The following is an 18760-nucleotide window of genomic DNA, read 5'->3' on the forward strand; positions in this document are numbered from 1 at the left end:
GATATATTTTCAGGAGCTCAACACTTCACAGCCTCCCGCTATTTGCTTCCTAAGGAATGTGAGCTTGTGATTGATTGAGTTTGGAATAGAGTCATTGTCATACCACTGGCCTGAAGTACTGTTATATGAGTTAGCTTTTGCAGAGCTCTATACATTGTTAATGTGGTAAATGACTATTCTAGCAGCAAACGATTCTTGTGTAGCACTGCTGAAATCTAGTGGCCAGTGGAGCACAAGCAAAGAAGAGCAAGATGTAATAGAAGTCCTTGGAGATAACAAAGAAGTTGTAAGAAACAATCCAGAGGTAAATGAGAATTGTCTGGATAAAAAAGTTCAGTAGCTGGAGATTGGAACTAAACTAACAGCTAGAATCAATACTGAAGCAATGAGTGAGGGATCCATGTGGCTTCAAGTAGGCCCAAATTGGAAACAAGATGGATTCTACTGGTTCAGAAAAGGCAATTGCAAAACACACCAGCATCCTCCAGTGGTAAGAAGTGTAATTGCACTTCAATTATCAAGGTGAACAATTGCAGCTGTTAGTGGTCAAACAGTAGAAGGACAAAAGGAATCCTGACAAGATCTGAGGAGCACAAGAGCACTGAGGTTGGCTGGAAACAGCAATCTGGTCAGATTCAGAGCAGCCCTTACAAGATTGTGAATACTTGGTTCCTCGCCTCGGAGAGCAGTCATCGATGATAGGTTGCAGAGGTGGCTACTAATGTAAGCAGTGATCAGTAAGCTATCAAATTAAAAATCCTTCCACTCTTGATAACATAGAGCATTTTCATAAGAAGTATTTTGCTTTTTGTTTTTTCTCACCTGTCCCAGCTCCAATCCTGAGCCCTGTTTTCTTCTTCTGTTGCCAGGCAAACATCAATGGTGTTATCATCCAAGTCCTTATCAGGCTTGCTCAGGCAGCAATGAGTTGCCTGAGTATGCAGGAAAGTACAACATCTTAGTACAGTATGTTTATCTTTGTGCAGACTTTGTTCCATTCCACCTACAACGTCTACCGTCTTTCCAGGATCCAATTTCTACTTTCTAGTTTAGGCTAATTAATTTTGATGCTACAATAACTCAGCATAAATTGCAAGATTTAATACAGAGGCAACCAAGTAAAGACTATAAACAGGACTATAATCCCAATTTTTTACAAGCAAGGTGCAAAGGAGGTATACAGAAAATTATCAACGTCATGATTATATATACCAAGCATATCCTAATGAGAATATATGATCATTCCTCCACATAAGTAATGAAAAGGAAAATAATGTGTGACCTCCTCTTCATCTGTCATATGTCCATCCAAAGGATCATACAGTAGAAGTATCTTCATGTCTTCTATAGTCCAGCAGATCAATCGGTAGGGCCACGAAATTGTACAGATATCTAAAAAAGTTTTTAAAACAAGTGTTAAAAGCAAAAATTACAACAGCCTGCATGGGGAACGCCAATTGACAGCCATTAGAGGAAGGGGGAAAATGAGAGATTCTCATTTAACCCGTGAGGATGCACAGTTCTCAATGTCCAGATCCATCTAGATTCAAGACGTGCCAGTCTAGTAGATAATATGCCTCCCTTTATATTAATATCAATCGTGTCAATGTCCTTAAAATGTATCAAGCTACAATCACTGCCGTGGCAGAGCTTAAAGTGACGTGGAATGGTCTTCAGTGTGGATGCATCCTCATGACCAACAGACGCCTCAATACCCAAAACATGTTCGCGCACACGCACCTTCAATTGATGTGTTGTCAATCCTACGCAGATAAGGTTACACGGGCATGTAGCATGGTAAATAACGTAGCGTGTATCGCAAGAAATGGACTTCTTGATTTTATAGATCTTACCACTAGAGTCAGAGAAGGTGGTTGCGTGATCCATGTTCGGGCAAGCGACGCAGTGGCCACAAGGATAGCATCCACACCGGGGGGTTGCATCATTGAGGAACGTAGTCCTAGGCTCCCCTACATAAAGACTACGTGTCAAATGGTCTTTTAGATTTCTGGCACGTCTGAATGACATGGAAGGTTTCTCAGGCAATATTTTGGACAATATGGGATCAATCCGCAAAATAGGCCAAGACTTCTGGAGAGTCTCGCGAAGTCTGGTTGCTTGAAAATTGTAATTAGTTATAAACCTAATCTGGTGGTCCTTAGAAGTGGATGTTCTCCGCATATTACCATAAATAAGGGATGAACGAGAGCTAGATCTTGCCCTGTTATACGCCTTTTTCACCAAACGGCGGCTATAACCCCGATCCAAAAAACGTTTTTTTAAATCCTCTGCCTGTTTTTCAAAATCAGAGTCTGTGCAACAGATCCGCCGCAATCGGAGAAACTGTCCCACAGGTACCGCCCTAATAATATGTGTAGGGTGGCAAGAGGAAGCATGCAGCAGTGAGTTCGTGGCTGTAGGTTTACGGAATATATCTGTTTGTACCATACCAGTGCCATCTTTCCTGACAACAGTGTCAAGAAATTCCACTTTCTCACTGCTGCATACATATGTCAGCCGAATGTTCTGATCATTGTTGTTCAGACCGGTCAAAAAGTAAACAAAATCACCATGGGGGCCCTGCCAGATCAAGAGGATATCATCAATGTACCGGGTCCATAACAGTTGTTATAACAACGTATGACGACTTCCGGTTTTACATCCTGCGCTCTTTCCGGTCTGAGCCCTTTTTAAGCTGAGCGTTCATGATAATAGTGCACTCCCTGAAGAAGGTGCTTTCGAAACGCGCGTTGGGCCGGCACGGGGACCTTGACTTGCCTGCACTTGCCGTTTTTCAGGTAATTCACAATATACCGATATAACTGTGATTTGTATTGCACATGATATATACCTGTTCTCATTCAGGGACAGTTCTATGAGCTATTTTTATATAAAGCGGCATATATATACATGTGAATTGTTGTCCATATCTTTTTGCCGCTTTTCATCCTGATGTATAAATCTTTCTCTAAGTCGTATATGATAATACCTATATACCATTGGCAATAGGGTTCCCCGGGCCCTGATCATGCTTTACCAATGACCAACTAGCACTGCTGCATGTTTTAATCGCATTTTGCTCCTTGCAATTCCACTTAATAAAGCATATATTTTTCACTTTGACCTTTTGGTTGTTTTTTGGATTCGTCCTCTCCCCTCCTCTAAAGTGACTAATAGCAAAGTAGATAAAAAAGAGTTTCATAAAACAAAACAAAATTTAAAAAGACTTAAAAGTAAAAAACTTTACTCCCACTCTTTATTATTAAAAATACAGAATTAGAAATTTAGAAAAGTAAACATATTTGGTATTTCTAAAATGCAAAATCCCAAATACATCATTAATGACTGGAAGGGCAGGGTGAGGTCACATCCCAAATCCAAACAAACAAGCACTAGCTCCAATAATAGATTGAGAACAGGAGAAGAAAAGAGAGCCAAATAGTGTCCTCAATAGTAGGTTAATAAAATTAATTTTTATTTAGTAAGTACTAACAACAATATCAAAAAATGCAAAACCAGTGAAAATTCAGAAAACCTAACCCTGATTACCCATACCTTCATTAATACCCATGATGGTCGGTATTGTGGCAAGCATATGGGCTCATACAGAGAAACAATCAACATACATAGCAGCTGCCATAGTAGTTTAGGCTCCATACATAGAGCCTTATTGCACAGTGTCCCATTATATCAAAAATAGCAGCAATGCCTGTTAAGAATAATAAAGTGCCCAAGCTTACCAGGGAGAAAAGGCAGGGAAGCAGCGGGAGATGTTGTGCACCCCGACGTGCGTTTCGCTGCAGGGCAGGGCCGCTTTCTTTGGTATTTCTGCATCCAGAAAAATTTGATCTATGAATATATAAAATTAAATAAAGCACATGCAAAATGCCTTATAGAGAAAAAAAAATAAAACTGCTGACTGGAGTTTTTTAATTGATGCAGTCAAATCATTGTATGTAGACCATATTGGTATTAATAAAACCTCAACCTCGCCAGGCAAAAAATAAAACCTCACACAGCTCTACCAATGAAAAACTATAAACATTGTGGGTCTCAGAAACTGGTGACATAAACTAATTGTTTTTTACAAACTTCAGAATTTTACTGATATAATGTAATAATCTCTGCATGTACTGTAATAGTAGAGAACTGAAGAATCATGTTATGTCATCATTTTTACTGCAAAATGAATACTTTAAACAAAACCCCAAGGTCCTTCCCAGTAAAATTACGTTTCTTTTTCACAATTTCATCCTACTTTGAAATTTTCCACCTTTTTTTCAGTACATTTAATGGTAAAATGGAAAGTGTCGTGCAAAACTATAATTTGCTTCACAAAAATACTATTCATATGTTCATGACGATGGAAAAATATAAATGTAATGGCTAGAAATTATTGAATTGATCATCGAGGATAGAGTTCCAGTCGAATTTCTAGAAATTCGCAGCTTCAAGTGAATGCAAACATTTTGCGATTTCATTTGTGGTTCACAAAAAAAAATTGCCCTGCATCATTTCCAACACTGCTGAAGCAGTAGAAATGTAAGGAAAGGAGGACAAGGAGTACTCAGGTGGATAAGATAAAAAAAAATCAATTTTTATTAGAAAATAGTAAAAGGTTTAGAGAATCATATAACGCATGCCCTTAAGAAAGCGATGCTCTTAGCATGCAAAACACGCGTCGGGGTACTGCCACCTGGCCCAGGTTCCTACTCTCACTCTGGTAAGCACCATCCCTATATGGAATTTATAATCATTACTATTTGTATCATATGTTGTTACTTATCTGAATGGTACTTGTCACGGTCAACTTATTATATTAGCACTTTAGGCATGGTTTTCAGATACATGAGATATGTGCAATACTGTTGTAATTGTGAGTAGTGATCCTTGGGTTTCTGTCTGATTCCTGGAATGTGTCACTTTAAATGATTCTCTAAACGTTTTACTATTTTCTAATAAAAATTGATTTTTTATCTTATCCACCTGAGTAATCCTTTTCCTCCTTTCCTCACATGGTTTTCTTGGAGTTGGTGTATATCTTTATTTAGGGTGGGTTACTATTTAGTGCTACCACCCTGCATAGAGCATGCAACTGAGGCTTGTATTCATAAGCATTAGAAAGCGGACTAATGTCATTTTGCAATTGCCCCGCAGGCTTCCCCATACTGTACAGCTGCTATGACATCTAGCAGATTATCACATCTAGTACAATGGTGGTGAATACCTGGGACATCACAGATCAGCGGTTTCCCGTGGAGCACAGTCTTTATGGAATATTTGTTTTCAATTCCCAAAGTCATTGGGTAACCGTCTCACTCTTCTCTATTGCCATATCCTTAGAGCCAGAACTTTTCCATTTTTCTTTACACAGAGCTATTTTAGTCCTTGTTTTTTGCGGGACAAACTGTAGTTTCCACTGGTACAGATTTTAGTACAAACATCGTATTGATCCCTTTTTACTTCATCATTTTGTACCAAAGAAGAATAAAAAAAAAAAAAAATCTGGAATTGTTCTTTATTGATATTTTTTCATGTTTTCACCATGCGGTGTAATTAACATTTTAGTACTTACTTTTATTCTGCAGTTTCATATATTTGCGATTTAAATTACACGTTTATCCTTTACTACTTTTGCAGTATAAAATCTCTTTTTACAACAATTTTTTTTTTAAGCAGCTGTCATATTCTGAGGACTCTAACTACTTCATGTTTTTGTTTGCAGATTTGTATGAGGGCTTGCAAGGTGGGATAAACATAAAAAGCGATTCTAACAGTGTTTTTCAAATTTTCTTTTGCAGCATTCACATCTTATTAAAATAATGTACCAGTTAATAGTGGGTGTCATTACAGATGCGGCGATACCAAAAATGTTTTTGTTTTTCTTCCTCAAAAAAAATCATATTTTATTGTTTAAATGGAGATTTTTTTTTGCACTTCAGTCATGAAGTTAAGCGTCTGACTACTTTTGAAACCAAGTCACACAATCTGGGTAGCTCACTAAATTATGAAACTTTGACAGTCAGTTTGAGTGTGTTAGTTGTCTCCAAAAAAAAGCTTTTTTGGGTATGCTTCAAAAAGCAAGAAAACACTCACTATCTACAGGTAACAACCACCTCTTTACTGTAATAGTTCTGATCTGGCACCAAAAAGTTGCTGACTATATAAAATACAGTATAAGGGTATTGGGTGCCATTTCCAGAAGATCCTGTTTCTTCATCCTAATAATTGTAGGCCTCACTTGCTTCAGTTAAGGTCAGTATTTATAACTGCAAAACAAGAAAAAGACTGGGAAAAAATGGTGTGCATGGCAGAGTTCCAAGATGAAAACCCACTGCTCAGCAACTAGAGCATAAAGGCTTGTCTCAGCTTTGCCAGAAAACATCTTGATGATACCCAAGACTTTTGGGAGAGTACTCTGTGGACTGATGAGACACAAGTTGAACTTTTTGGAAAGTGTATGTCCTATTACATCTGGCGTAGAAGTAACACAGCATTTCAGAAAAGGAACATCATACCAACAGTAAAGTAAGATGGTGGTAATGTGATGATCTGGGGCTGTTTTGCCACTTCAGGACCTGGAAGACTTGCTGTGGTAAATGGAACCACAAATTCTGCTGTCTACCAAAAAATCCTGAAGGAGAATGTCAGGCCATATGTTTGTGACCTCGAGCTGAAACAGACTTGGGTTATGCAGCAGGACAATGATCCAAAACACACTTTGGAGTGGCATAGTCGAAGTCCTGACCATAATCTAATTGAGATGCTGTGGCATGACCTTAAAAATAGGGTTCATGCTTGGAAACCCTCCAATGTGGCTCAATTACAACAATTCTGCAAAGATAAGTGGGCCAAAATTCATCCAGAGCATTGTAAAACACTCATTTCTGGGTATCGCAAACGTTTGATTGCAGTTCTTGCTGCTAAGGATTGCCGAACCAGTTATTATGTATTATGTTCTTTGTCTTTTAACCCCTTCCTGCCATCCGACGTACTATCCCGTCCATGGGACCTGGGCCCCTATGCCCATGGACGGGATAGTAAGTCTCAGCGATCAGCGGCGCCCACGTGGTGGATCAAAATAGGGAAAAATTATAGCTCTCAATATGTGGTGATGCAAAAACTATTTTTACAATAAAAAGCGTCTTTTAGCTTGCGACAGCTGCCAAACATAAAAACCGCCATAAATAGTAAATCAAACCCCCCGTTATCACCCCCTTAGTTAGGGAAAAATAATAAAATAAAAAAAATGTATTTATTTCCATTTTTCCATTAGGGTTAGGGTTAGGGCTAGGGTTAGGGCTAGGGTTAGGGTTAGGGCTAGGGTTAGGGTTAGGGCTAGGGTTAGGGCTTGGGTTAGGGCTAGGGTTAGGGCTGAGATTAGGGTTAAGGGTGTGTTGGGGTTCGGGTTGGAGTTAGAATTGGGGGTTTCCACTGTTTGGGCACATCAGGGGCTCTCCAAATGCAACATTGCGTCTGATCTCAATTCCAGCCAATTCTGAGTTGAAAAAGTCATATGGTGCTCCTTCCCTTCCAAGCTCTGCCATGCGCCCAAACAGTGTTTTACCCCCACATGTAGGGTATCAGCCTACTCAGGACAAATTGCAAAACAATTTTTGGGGTCCAATTTCTCCTGTTACCCTTAGGAAAATAAAAAATTGGGGGCAAAAATATCATTTTTGTGGAAAAAAATGATTTTTTTATGTTCACGTCCGAGCGTTATAAACTTCTGTGAAGCACTTGGGGGTTCAAAGTGCTCACCACACATCTAGATAAGTTCCGTGGGGGGGTCTAGTGTCCAAAATGGGGTCACTTGTGGGGAGTTTCAATAGTTTAGGTACATCAGGGGCTCTCCAAACGCACATGACACCCGCAGACCATTCCATCAAAGTCTGCATTCCAAAACGTCACTGCTTCCCTTCCGAGCCCCGACGTGTGTCCATACAGTAGTTTTCTCCCACATATGGGGTGTCAGCGTACTCATGACAAATTGGACAACAACTTTTGGGGTCCAATTTCTCCTGTTACCCTTGGGAAAATGAAAAAATTGGGGACTAATTGATCATGTTTGTGGAAAAAATACGATTTTTTTATTTTCATGCCCGGGCATTATAAACTTCTGTGAAGCCCTTGGGGGTTCAAAGTGCTCACCACACATCTAGATAAGTTCCTTAGGGGTTCTCGTTTCCAAAATGGGGTCATTTGTGGGTGTTTCCACTGTTTAGGTACATTAGGGGCTCTCCAAAGGCAACATGACACCTGCAGACCATTCCATCAATGTCTGCATTCCAAAACGTCACTACTTCCCTTCCGAGCCCTGACGTGTGTCCATACAGTAGTTTTCTCCCACATATGGGGTGTCAGCGTACTCAGGACAAATTGGACAACAAGTTTTGGGGTTCAATTTCTCCTGTTACCCTTGGGAAAATAAAAAAATTGGGGACTAATTGATCATGTTTGTGGAAAAAATACGATTTTTTTATTTTTATGCCCTGGCATTATAAACTTCTGTGAAGCACTGGGGGGTTCAAAGTGCTCACCACACATCTAGATAAGTTCCTTGGGGGGTCTAGTTTACAAAATGGTGTCATTTGTGGGGGGTTTCCACTGTTTAGGTACATCAGGGGTTTTCCAATCGCGACATGGTGTCCGATCTCATTTCCAGCCAAAAACGTCAAATGGCGCTGCTTCCCTTCCGAGCTCTGCCATGCGCCCAAATAGTGGTTTACCCCCACATGTGGGGTATCAGCATACTCAGGACAAATTGCACAATAACTTTTAGGGTGCTGTTACCCTTGGAAAAATAAGAATTGAGGGTGAAAAGATCATTTTTGTGGAAAAAATATGATTTTTTAATTGTACGGCTTTATGTTATAAACTTCTGTGAAGCCCTTGGGGGTTCAAAGTTCTCACCACACATCTAGATAAGTTCCTTAGGGGGTCTAGTTTCCAAAATGGTGTCATTTGTGGGGGGTTTCCACTGTTTTGGTACATCAGGGGTTTTCCAATCGCGACATAATGTCCGATCTCAATTCCAGCCAAAAACGTCAAATGGCGCTGCTTCCCTTCCGAGCTCTGCCATGCGCCCAAATAGTGGTTTACCCCCACATGTGGGGTATCAGCATACTCAGGACAAATTGCACAATAACTTTTAGGGTCCTGTTACCCTTGGGAAAATAAAAATTGGGGTGAAAAGATCATTTTTGTGGAAAAAATATGATTTTTTAATTGTACCGCTGTACGTTATAAACTTCTGTAAAGCCCTTGTGGGTTCAAAGTTCTCACCATATATCTAGATAAGTTCCTTGGGGGGTCTAGTTTCCAAAATGGGGTCACTTGTAGGGGGTTTCCACTGTTTAGGTACATCAGGGACTCTCCAAACGTGACATGGCGTCCGATCTGAATTCCAGCCAATTTTGCATTGAAAAAGTCAAACGGCGCTCCTTCCATTCTGAGCTCTGCCATGCACCGAAACAGTCATTCCCCCCACAAATCAGGTATCAGCGTACTCAGGACAAATTGCACAATAACTTTTGCAATCCAATTTCTCCTGTTACCCTTGGTAAAATAAAAAAATTGAACCTGAAGTATTTTTTTTGTGAAAAAAAGTTAGATGTTCATTTCTTTTTAAATATTCCAAAAAATTCCTGTGACGCACCTAATGGGTTAATAAACTTCTTGAATGTGGTTTTGAGCACCTTAAGGGGTGCAGTTTTTAGAATGGTGTCACTTTTGGGTATTTTCTATCATATAGACCCCTCAAAGTGGCTTCAAATGTGATGTGGTCCTAAAAATAAAATGGTGTTGTAAAAATGAGAAATCGCTGGTCAACTTTTAACCCTTATAACTTCCTAACAAAAAAAAATTTTGGTTCCAAAATTGTGCTGATGTAAAGTAAACATGTGGGAAATGTTAGTTATCAAGTTTTTTGTGTGCCGTATCTCTGTGATTTAAGGGCATAAAAATTCAAAGTTGGAAAATTGCAAAATTTTCAAAATTTTTGCCAAATTTCCATTTTTTTTACAAATAAACGCAAGTTATTTGAATGAAATTTTACCACTAACATGAAGTACAATATGTCACGAGAAAACAATGTCAGAATCACCAGGATCCATGGAAGCATTCCAGAGTTATGATATCATAAATGTACAGTGGTCAGAATTCTAAAAATTGGCCCGGTCATGAACGTGCAAACCACTCTTGGGGGTGAAGGGGTTAATGCAGTTTTCTTAAGAAGATCTTTATTATTATGTGTTTACTTGTGTTATCGTTGTCTAATATCTAACTTTGTTGATCTGAAACATTTAAGGGTGACAAACATCCAAAAGAAAAATGAGGAAGGAAGCAAACACTTTTTCACACAACTGTATAAGTCATAGGTTGTGAAAAGGTTAAAGAGGTTGTCCTCTACTTTTACTTTGATGACCTATTCTTACACCTCACATGGGAAAGCTGCTTTTCTGTTGGAGGAAGCTGATGGACATGTCTTGTTACATGGAGCTCTCTGAACAGCCATTGTATGTACAGAGGTGCTGGACAATTTGTAAGGAGAGATGTACTATCAAGAGAACGTAGCTGATCTAATTAGACATTAGCAATTGGAACACTGGCCATGTAACTCAACACCTAACTATACAACTTAAATGGCTTTGTTGTATTGTGTTAAAGAGTTATTCTCAAGTTGTCTCTTGAGCAGCTCACAACTCTGCCATTTCTCACTTCTTGGTTCCAGGCAGGGCAGACTCTGGTCCTTTAGTGATAGTTTTGGTGAACAACAGACCAATAGCATTAGAAGAACTATAAGGCTCAGCACAAGTTCTGCTACATCACATTCAGTTATCAATAGTTTTTACTCGAGTATACACTGTCATTACCCTACAGAGATAACAGAGCAGTTGAACAAGCACAGAGCTCCAGACAGTAAAGGGCATGTCACACTAAGAGATATCGCTAGCAATATCGCTATAACTAGTGACGTTATAGCAATATTGCTAGCGATATCTCTGTGTCTGATACTTACCTACGACCGGCTCCCCCGCTGGTTATCGCTGATCGCGCGAGAACGTCCTGGACCGCTTCTCGTCATCAGCTTCCTGCGGCGCTTCCTGCTGTGACGACGAGCGACGCGTGGAGCCGGGCGGGAGGACGCAGGATCGCTGTGTGCGACAGGTAAGTAGCGACCCCCGTCCCCAGTGATGTCGCTGGTGAGATCTGCCTGTGTGGCAGCTCACTAGCGACCACTTAGCAATGTACCAGCGATCCTGACCGCGTCATATCGCTGGTCGGGATCGCTGGTACATCGCTAAGTTTGACAGTACCTTAAGATCTGTGATTAAGTGATCCACTCTACAAGCAGCAGCTAGTGAAGACTGATTATTGTGCAAGATTTATAACATCAGCTTGTCAGGAGTTAAGAGAAGGGGTGAAAAGTAAGCAGCTAACTGCTAAATAGAAATCAGTGAACTGGAGAGAGCTGATTGTTATGTCATGAGATCATTCCTTTCCTGGAATATAATTACTGCTCACACTTGGCCAAGGTCTGTACAGGCACCTGTGGCCAAGCTCTATATAAACTAGCTGAACACTATGAAAGATAAAAGCTGTAATTGCAGGAGAAAGACAGCAGATAGAAATAAAGCAAGCAAATTATTTTCATCATGCATAACCAATTAAAGTACTACTCCAGTGTTTTTGTCTTTATTGCAGTGCTGGAATGGTGCTTCTGATGTAAGGTCCATTCACTTCCCAGTAAGTCTTAGGCCGGCGTCACACTAGAGAGGAATACGGACGAGTGAGAGGCGATAAAAAAACGCATTGCCCTCGGACAAATGATTCTCTATGGGGTAGCTCCCATGAGCCGTATTTTTCTCGCGTATTTTCTACGGTCCATGCCAATCGCAGCATGCTGCGATTGTCAGCGTCTTACGACCGTAGTACGCCAATGCAGGTCTATGGGTGCGCAAAAAAATCGCATTACACACGGACCACCCGTGTGACTTGCGAGAAATACGCAAGACTTTTCCTGGTCCCAGGAAATGGGCAAATCCATCATTAGGAAGCTTAGACATGCAAATTAGCTCAAATAGCGCTCCAGACATCCATGAAGTACGCCTCCACGGAGTCCTGCAGCATCATGTCTGGCTACATTAATGTGGAGCTCCTATTTGTGTTGGTACTGAAAAGGCCCGAACTTTGGGACCATCGGGATGCCCATTATTCTGACCGGGGCCACAAAGAGGCGGCATAGAGGCGCATCTGTGTGCACATGTTCCCAGACTATGCCCAACGGCCACGTGAGGAGCAACAACACATTCGTAAGTAAATGTAATTTTTACCAATCAGCTTAAAGGCCAGAAGTGAGCTTTTTGAAATGTAGCCCCTACAATCCTGGACTGTGTATGTAGCTATCCCTGTTTGCTAAAGAAAAGTTTACATCAAAACCACCCCCTACTAGGCCACGTGACTATGTGAAATGTTAGGAATATTGCTTGGCACAATTCCCAAAGGTTACAGTCCCTTTTCACTTCACATTGCAGTTGAGGATGTAATGAGACGCTGGCACAGCATCCTCGACCAGTACCGACGGGAAAGACAGCAGAGGGCCAGGAGTGGGGCAGCATCACCGGCCAAGCGAAAATACATCTATTTTGACCGCTTGGCATTTTTGGCACCCAGTATGGATCTCAGACCGTAAGTACAGACATCACACCACATGACACATATGCTTTTTAGGGTCAGAGCTACATTTGTTTTTTTGGACATTTCCTAACAGAACTCAGTCCAACCTCACAGAGAGGGAGACAGGGTCGGATACTGAGCCTATTATAGACCCGGACGGGAGATGTGAAGAGGTGGCTGGCCCATCTTCTGACCAGAGCTTTTGCAACCCCCAAGCTCCACCAGCATCAGGCCCAGCATCAGGTTCTGCACCTGGTCCAGACCCAGCAGAGCCACCAGCAGCCAGCAACTTAGAAGACCCTGGCAACAGCAGCAGCCCTACTGGCCGTGTTGAGGGGTCCCCCCAGCCTGCAGTCATAGGCCACCATGGGAGATGGAGAAGGGACAACACTGCCTCTGATACCCGGAGGCATGTAGACACAGGTGTCCTAAATTACCTGTCCAGGGCTGCCCAGGATGAGGGTGAAGAGGCATATTCCCGAATCCTTGCCCGGTACCTCCGTCCCCTACCCCGTGAGGCGAGGCTACATGTGCGCGGATCCATTCAGATCCTAATTGATGCATGCACATACCCCAATGACCCATATGAGTTGTTTGAGTATCTTGAGAGGTGGCAGCTCTCAACCTGTAACCGTCTCCATCTTGTCCGACAACCAGCTGTGCATGCTCAATTAGGATCTGAGTATCCGCCTGCACGTGTGCCTACACCTCCACCCAACCTTGGCCACAACAGGGCCAAATGGCAGCCTATAACCAACCTGCCCAATATGGCCACTTGTACAGACCTTGTGTTGGAGGCTGGCCCCAACCTGGGTTTGGACGACATGGTCATATTGGGGGGTATGATGGACGTGGCTACAATCAGCCACAGGATTATAATCAACAGTATCCTTATGGTCTCTTTGGTGCGCAGCTGCAGGAACATGGCCACATCTTCCCACAGGGCCAAGATCATCCACCCCAACAGGGTGATGTCAAGCTGGGCACCCCAACCCCCAACAAAGAGATGAAGGCCTCCTGCCATCACCTCCGCCAAGCTACCAGCAGTTATAAAATAGCTAATTGTTTTGTAAATTATTTTTGTTGGTATTTATAATTTCTTGTTACCTCTTTGTGTGTCAAAAAATGACAATGTTACATACAGAAAAGGCTAAATGGCCTGGGCAATATCTGCCATATGACAAAAATATGGTACACCGTATTGTAAGCTATTTTTTGCATTTATAAAACATTTGAAAATGCATCTTTGGCCTTCTTCCTGAATTATTTTAGCCATTTGAATAAGTAAGTCAACTTTATCACACATAAACAGACAACACAAATCAGAGAAGACCAAGCAAAAAAAATGATATACACACACATAAGAACATCACAACATAGATAAAGCCTGATCTTGCCAGGTAGTAGAACCATGAGTGAACAAAATACTGGGTGAACACATCACGTACTTTGAGTCCTGAGAGAGGACGCCGTAAAGGGAGCACCTGTGGCGTAGGCCTAGCCCCATTGTCCACCACACCTTCAGACACATCAGATGAGGAGCAATCATGCAGTCTAGTGAAGTTATGGAGGACCACACAAGCTTTGATGACCTCATTGACGTTGGCTTCACTCAGCTGAATGGCAGACTGGAGGACACGTCATTTGGCACAAAGAATGCAGAAGGCGCACTCCACCAGACTTCGGGCACGTGAAAGGCGCACATTAAAAATCCTGCGCCGGTGGTCAAGGTTTCTGCACAGGTATGGCCTCATGACATGCCTGGTCAATTGGAAGGCTTCATCCCCCACTAGGACATAAGGCACCACTTCCTGATTTGAGCCTGGCAGCTGACATGGTGGTGGTAGGTCCAACAGGTTATTGCGCAGCTGCCGACCCATAATGGAAGAACTGAAGACTCTAGAGTCTCCAGTTCTTCTAAGCCCCAATGTCTACAATTATAAACCTGTAGTTGCTGTTAACCAGAGCCAACAAAACTACAGAAAAATATTGTTTATAATTATAGAATTGGGACCCTGAGAGTTCGGCGGCTTACGCACACGGATGTGCTTCCCATCCAGGGCTCCAATACAATTGGGGAATTGGCAGTGCAACTCAAATCCCCAGGCAATCCTCAACCAGTCTACCATATTGGGCTCTGGCATGACCAGTTGATGAACTCTGGACCAGATTTCCGAACATGTAGCACGAACGATGCCGGATATTGTCGATCGCCCAATCAAAAACTCCAGATGGAGTGCTGCATAAGAAAGGCCAGTTGAGAGGAACATACAATTAAACAAATGTAGAAAATATATACATTAAAATACATGCTCAAGGATGCACACATTACATATAGATCACCAGAACAGTATGCAAGTAAGAAGCTAGGCAAACAATACATATACACATGTCCCACGGCTATGTAATGTGGAATAACACATCAAAGTGTTCTAAGTTTCAGAGCATATATTTGGTACCAATACCTAATGTTTCTTGCCCAAAAAGGGGTTACTGAGTAAGAGAATTAGTTGAGAAAAGATTCATCTACATACATTCTATAGCGGAGAAATACATACCGTAACATAACGAGAAGGCGCTCCTCCGCAGAGATACATTTGCGCATCCGGGTGTCCTGGAAGGTGATCCCAGGGCGCACTGTCTCCAACAAAGCATCAAAGGTAGAACCGGTTATCCGACAATAGAGGAAAAACTTGTCAGGATGTGTCCTCAGAGCTGCATAAAGCCTGTGAAAATGGCCTTTATGGAGGTGTTGTCTCAAATGCGGATGCACCCACATGCGTCTCCTCCTCGTCGGATCCACAATCACTGGGTATGGCTGGCAAAAGCGCCTGGACAAAACCCAGCTGAAGAGAACACGGTCAGTTGGGGTGAACTGAAGTGTGTCAGACATCTTTGCTAACAACCAGCAAGACACCCACACAAGCATAGCACCAAAATGGGCAGATTGGAGGCTGCCACCTGATGTTGAGGCAATAAATAGGGTTGGTGCTGATGCTTTAAATTATGTGCAGGCCTAAAAACTGTTAAATGTCCATTTTGCAAGGTTGCGAGAACAAAACGGTATACGGATGCCATACGGATTACATACGGATGCTTACATGAGAAAAATACGCGGCCACACCCTGACAACGGATGACATATAGAGCACTATTTAGGGACCATTTATGCCTATTACGGACGTAAAATACGGTCCGTATTTTTCTACCTTGTGTGTGACTCCAGCCATACATTTATTTGTCCACATCTTCATGCTGTAGCGAGCTGAAGGGCACTGTTTCAATGTAAGTCTATGAGAGCCTCATTCCAGCTTTCATTCACTTGCATTGAGGGCTTTGGGTCAGACAGATGTTGCGAGGACAAAATGGTGGCACTGGACAAAGCTGAAAACAGCAAGTGATGAGTATAATACTAGGTGCAGGGTCCTTAGATTAGTAGCACCATACCATCTCTGCATTACAAAATATTATGCTGGAGTGGTGCTTGAAAGCAATTTAATAACTTTACATTACCCATTTAAATGTTACCTTTCTGAATTCTTTCGTCAGAGGGCAGACTGAAAACTGCAATTGATCAGCAGCTGCTATTAGTCAGTAGCATTCACGTGAGACAATGTTACGCGACTACCAGCAGACACAGTGTCACATGGCTTTTTTAATTTATATGAAAGAATATGGTATGTAAAAAGAGGTTGTTCAAGCAGTGGATAACCCTTTAAAGAAAGGCTACCTTTGTAGGTGTGGGTCCCAGAGGTGAATTCTGTGGAAATACCATAAATATCTGAGATGGGACATTCACTTTATCTCTTGGCTGATTTTCATCTGCTTGCTCCACTGCACTACATGTTATCTGCAAATTTTGCATTAACTGGCATTGTCTTTCAAGACAGCTATAAATCACTATGTAGTATGTCTGAGCTGCAGCAGATGTCTTTCCAGGGACTTCACTTTGCTTAGGAGCAGACGGAATGTCATCCATTATTAAGCAAGTTCTGTCCCAATCACCAAACTGACTCTCCCTCTAGAATAGCATTACTGCGTGAATATGCATTAATTATAGGGTATGGCTAATCACTCATAAATATCTATATATTTAACTATATCTATATTAAATCAATATCTGTTGTGAACTCATTTTGCCTTCAAAACAGCCCTAATTCTTCTAGATACACTTGCACAAAGATTTGTGAGGGACTCGACAAGGAGGTTTTTCTAAGCATCTTGGAGACATAATGACAAGTCTTCTGTCTTTTCATGTGATCACAGTGAGACTCGATGTTGAGATCAAGGCATGGTGAAGCCATATTAACACTTTCAGGGCCCCTTGTTCTTGCTTGGGCTTGTTGCTCCACTGCAGAATAGATTTGGAGTCACTAAGATGCTTTTGTGATAGCATTGCATGATGGAGAAGTATTATTCAGCATTGAGGACACCAAGAAATGGGCAACGTTAAGGGCCAAAGAAACTTAGTGCAACAGATTAACGTCACATCATTCTTACTTCCTGTCTATCACTACTCCCCTGACAAAAATATTTAACCTCTCTCTCTAATCTGATATCTTTCCCTCCCACTTCAAAGAGGTTAGTATACACCCATTACATATAAAACATACCTTGATGAAAACTGTGCACTTAAAATTTTTAGCCTACTGGAACATTTGGTCCACTCCCATCGAATCCACTATATCTCAGAAAACGCTCTTCTTGACACTTTACAATCTGGTTTCCGCTCTTTACACTGTACTAAAGCGGTACTTACTAAAGTCTCTATTAACCTACAAACAGCTAAATCTAATGGTCACTATTCCCTACTGATTCTCCTACATATCTCTGCGGCAATCGACACGGTGGCTCCCCAGCTCCTCCTCACTATGCTCCGCTCTATCGGTCTCAAGGATACTGCTCTTGTTTTTTTTCCTACGTCTCTGACTGCTCCTTCACTGTATCTTTTGCTGGCTCTTCTTCCTCTATTCTTCATCTTACTGCTGGTGTCCCTCAGGGATCAGTTCACAGTCCTTTCCTCTTCTCCCTGTATTCTGCCCCTATTGGACAAACATTAAATAGATTCAGTTTTCAGCACCATTTATATGCTGATGACTAGAGTTGAGAGAAACGGGTCGGTCAAATTCAAAAGTCGGCGACTTTCGCTGAAGTCGGGTTTCATGAAACAAAACCCGACCATAGCGTGAGGTCGGCGACCAGAGCACCAAAGTCGCGTTTCAAATGATGCTTCCAGAGCCCTTTTTCAGCCAATGATGGAGGACGCACACTGTGGGCAACACGAGGACATAGGCATCGGTCACTACCATCTTTGAGAAGGGCATGCAAGTGATTGGCTGACTTTGTGTGGCGTCACAGGGGCTATAAAAGGGCGTGCACGCCGACCGACATCTTACTTCTGCCGATATTAGCATTAGGGTGAGGTTGCTGCTGCTGATTCAGAATAAGGGTGAGCGTTAGGCAGGGAAGAAGAACCAAAAAACTGCTTCTGCTGTTAGCGATTTCCACTTACAACAAAACAGTTTGTGTGCAGTGACAGGGGAGACTCTATTTTTGTACATCAGCTCTGTGGATTATTAGGCTGCCTTATAAGGCTCCCTGATAGCTGCATTGCTGTTTGCACACTGCTGTGCAAACTGCTTTTTAAAAAGCAAAAATACTTTTCTTCCTCTTTTCTGCACAGTTACCAAGCGTTCATTTTTCCACCCTTTTGTGTGCAGCAGTCCTGCTTATTAGGCTGCCTGCGTCCATACTTGGACTGAGAGCATCATTGTCAGCCTCCTAAAATCTCTAGTGAGATCCAAATTCTCACCAATCCTATAGACACCCTCCACCTTGTCATACACCATCCAATTTCAGCCTGATACAATGAGGTGTAATCTCTACTAGCCCTGAGATACTAGTTCAGCATCCTCAAATCTCTAGTGAGATCCAAATTCTCACCAATACTATATACACCCTCAACCTTGTCATACACCATCCAATTTCAGCTTGTTACATTGAGGTGTAATCTCTACTGACCCTGAGATACTAGTTCAGCATCCTCAAATCTCTAGTGAGATTCAAATTCTCACCAATACTAT

General features: G+C 41.9%; 1 long non-coding RNA gene across 1 annotated transcript in view; it reads right to left on the reverse strand.

Moving 5' to 3' along the window:
- Positions 1 to 1080: 1080 nt before the first annotated feature.
- Positions 1081 to 18760, reverse strand: part of LOC141091212 (uncharacterized) — a 141363-nt gene continuing 123683 nt past the window's right edge. The window contains exons 2-3 of the long non-coding RNA XR_012232456.1: positions 3741 to 3849; positions 1081 to 1392 (exon numbers count right to left, since the gene is read on the reverse strand). This is a non-coding gene — a long non-coding RNA (uncharacterized lncRNA). The remainder of the gene's footprint in view (positions 1393 to 3740; positions 3850 to 18760) is intronic.

This window comes from Dendrobates tinctorius, unplaced genomic scaffold (genome assembly GCF_039654945.1).
Source record: "Dendrobates tinctorius isolate UK_male_01 unplaced genomic scaffold, ASM3965494v1 ptg000049l, whole genome shotgun sequence".
Classification (NCBI taxonomy): domain Eukaryota; kingdom Metazoa; phylum Chordata; class Amphibia; order Anura; family Dendrobatidae; genus Dendrobates; species Dendrobates tinctorius.